Source organism: Oryx dammah, unplaced genomic scaffold (genome assembly GCF_014754425.2).
Source record: "Oryx dammah isolate SB20612 unplaced genomic scaffold, SCBI_Odam_1.1 HiC_scaffold_29, whole genome shotgun sequence".
NCBI classification, from domain to species: Eukaryota; Metazoa; Chordata; class Mammalia; order Artiodactyla; family Bovidae; genus Oryx; species Oryx dammah.
The window spans coordinates 68,727,211-68,731,124 of record NW_024070213.1 but is presented as its reverse complement, the minus strand read 5'-3'; positions in this window follow the sequence as shown (position 1 = coordinate 68,731,124).

Genomic DNA, 3,914 nt, shown 5'->3' with positions numbered 1-3,914 from the left:
GGGTCACTGCTCCTTTCTCCTAGGTCTTGGTGCACACAAGGTTTTGTTTGTGCCCTCCAAGAGTCTGTTTCCCCAGTCCTGTGTAAGTTCTGGTGGCGGTATGGTGGGTTAATAGCAACCTCCTCCAAGAGGGCTGATGCCATACCCAGGTCTACTGCGCCAAAGCCCCTGCCCCTGCGGCAGGCCACTGCTGACCCATACCTCCACAGGAGACACTCAGACACAGTTCTGTCTCAGTCTCTGTGGGGTCTCTGGGTCCTGGTGTGCACAAGGTTTGTTTGAGCCCTCTGAGCATCTCTGGCGCTGGGTTTTGATTCTAAACGTGATTTCACCCCTCCTACCATCTTGCTGGGGCTTCTCCTTTGCCCTTGGACATGGGGTATCTCCTCAAAGTCGCTCCAGCACCACTCCTAATTCTAAGCTTATCACTTTATTCCAAGTCTATTGCTTCAAATGGAACTTCTGTGATCCCTGCTGCCTAACCTATACAACATTCTGCAGAAGCTTGATCAGATCTATACCTGAAAAGCTAGAACCAGCTCCAAAATGTCATGGAAACAGCGTAGGAGGAAAGGTTGACAGTGAGAAAGAGGAGTTCTCCAAACTTGAACCATAATATTCATGACTGATGCTGAAGCTGAAACTCTAACACTTTGGCCACCTGATGCGAAGAACTAACTCATTGGAAAAGACCTTGATGTTGGGAAAGATTGAAGGCAGGAGGAGAAGGGGATGACAGAGGATGAGATGGTTGGATGGTATCACCAACTCAATGGCCATGAATCTGAGCAAGATTCAGGGGTCGATGATGGACAGGGAAGCAGGGTGTGCTGCAGTCCATGGGGTCACAGAGAGTCAGACGTGACTGAGTGACTGAACTGAACTGACTCATATCTCTGGGATATGGTTAATTAATTTAACAAGTGCTGCCCCAAGAAAATAACCCATTCTTCTCTCAGGATACTCAATCTTTATACCTCTAAATGGGGGATTCTTTAGGCACTGAGAGAGTTAAAGCGGTGTGTGTGTGTGTGCACGCACGCACTTGCACTAACACATATTGTAGAAGCAGGCACAAGACCAGTGAATGTGTGTGTGCTCAGTCGTGTCCAACTCTTTGCGACTCTGTGGACTGTAGCCCGCCAGGCTCCTCTGTCCATGGGATTCTTCAGGCAAGAATACTGGAGTGGGTTGCCATGCTCTTCTCCAGAGGATCTTTCTAACCCAGGAACTGAACCCAGATATCCTGTATTGCAGGCAGATTCTTTACCATCTGAGCCACCAGGGAAGCTCAGGGAACAGGTCACATATGCTGAACATAAAGCCCAAAATTTGCAGTGGACCAAGCAGACTGAAGGTAGAAATGCCAACCCAGTTGGCATAGAAAATGTGGGCAGAAGTGGTGGTTAGAGGTCCAGGCTATTTCTTTCCAGCCTAAATTCCTCTCTTCTGAAGAGAGCTGCTAATTCATAAGGCATGATTAAAAAGGTGTGATACACTGGCATGCCAGGGGAGCTATACAACCCACCCTGCTTTCTAAGGCTACACTCTCTGTGAGAAGCATCTGGAGTGGGAGCCTAGACTGGACACTAAATGAGAGGAAGCAAGATGGTGGAAGGTTGTGCTGTGTGCAAGACTGAATAAACATAAAGAAAAGAGACCACTGAGAAGGATGCTGAATTATACCCTTGGTCCCAGACTGCTCTCTGAAATCCCAGGCCTATCTGCGAGTCTGGTGTATCCTAACAGGACATATCATCAACCAATGGGTCCAGAATCTGGGACAGAGGGAGTGTGATGGTTATAATGCTTAAAAAAGAATTCACCACCAACAGTGAACACACACAGCACAAGACCTCATCCTTTCCATTGTTTTAGCATTGTCACGCGAGTGTATGCGCCTCGGTTTTTGTCTCATCACAACAAAGATTTGGAGTGACGGACATTAAAGCCTCCTCAGCGTGTCTCAGCTCTTGGAAAGACTGTATTATAGCTCTTAGGTCTCAAATGGACCGTGTTATAGCTCTTAGATAAATCAGTGTTACAGCTCTATTTTATTTAGAAGATAGCAGGAAAATCCATCTTCAAGGCATGAGGGCACGTCGATCCAAAGACGCGAAGAGAAGAGTGCCCCAGCACACGGGGCGGCAGATGGCAGGGAGAGCCCTTTGGCTCCTCTTTTTATATGTTTTTTTCTTCCCCTTGGGCCCGCCCTATGTAAATTGGGCTTAGTCAGGAGTGCTGTTCTACCTGAAGTCCTCATTCCGGTCCTCGGACCTTCCTTTGACCTTCCTCTGTTCTATTTTTGCGGGCTTTTCTCTTCCTTGTCTTTTCGGTCAGTTCAGTTCAGTTCATTTGCTCAGTCATGTCCGACTCTTTGCGACCCCATGAATCGCAGCACGCCAGGCCTCCCTGTCCATCACTAACTCCCGGAGTTCACTCAGACTCACGTCCATCGAGTCAGTGATGCCATCCAGCCATCTCATCCTCGGTCGTCCCCTTCTCCTCCTGCCCCCAATCTCTCCCTTGTCTTTTAGCCACTGCCATTTTGGACTCCTTTTCCCTATTCTAACTACCTAACAGCATCAACCAAATAAAACCAGTCTGGGCAAGCCTTGGCATGCTTTTACTTTTCAGCAGTAACCTGACATCTTGGGCCCTTGAAAACAACCATCTGCACTTGCCTGAGACTTAGTAACAACGCGGAGGTCGCTAGGACGTCAGCTCTAGGCAGTGGAATGATCAGCACTCAGGTGCCTCCCCAGAAGGAGACCTGAATAGAGAGTGATATGGTTGCATCTCTAATTTAAAACTCAGACTTAGGATAAAGACCATGCTCTATTCAGAACCTGGGCAGGTTAATGTTATAATCCATCCTGCGGAACAAGCATGCCCCTCCCTTCTATTCAGGAATTCAAAGACTAAAGGGCTCTTGGGTACCTGCCTAGTGCATCTAGAATTATAAAGGGAGAGGGATCACCTCCTGGCATTCCTGGAAAATCTGCTCAGCCTATCTTCCCAACTCCACTTAAACCCTCCTGTGACTGGAAGGGCGACCGCAAAACTGCTCTCCAGGGTTGGCTCGTGCACTAGAGACAAAGGCCAGCTGAGATGAGCATCTCCTTTCACTGTTTCTGCTGCCCTGGGAGCAGGCTGGATTGGATGGACCCAAGAGATGCCTTCCCTGCCCTCAGTTCCAGAGAAGACAGGACTACAACAGAACCTGGCTTCTCAGACACTTTGCCAAGTAGTCACTGCTTTGGTGCCTCCATCCATACCCAAGACTCTACTGCAGCCAGTATTGACCAATGAGCACCTTGCCTTACCAGAAAAGAAATGTGTGGAGAACACCATGCCCCCACACACTCTCACTACTAGGGGGACATGTGCTCCCCAAAAATGACTCCTCTTGGATCTATTTCTATTCTTTTAATTTTTGCTTGTCATTGCTTTTGTTATTATAGTCATTAAAGGGATGTTGTCTTATAGTGTAAGCATACTTAATGGCCTGCCTTGGGGAATCTGACCCTCTGCCTGAATGTTAAACTTAAGAACCTTTGTTCAGCTAGCAGGAAGACATTCTGACCCTACCCACCTGCAAAGAACTGCAGAAAAAGAAGCAGTTAACACATCCCCTCCCCAAGGTTGGCCAAGTCAAGAGAAATTTTGCAAGATTTATGGCCTTTTTACTTTACTTCCGCACGTCCTCCTCCTCACCATTCTAGAAAAGAAACTGGCATCCACACCCCATAAGATAGTACTCTAGGGCCCTAGCCCACCATCTTCTCGGGTGCACAGCTTTCTGAATCAAGTCGCTATTCCTTGCCTTAACACCTCGTCTCCCAATTATTAGCCTGTTGCGAGCTGAGAAGACTGAGCTTGGGTTTGGTAACAAAATTAGTGGAGAGCAGTAT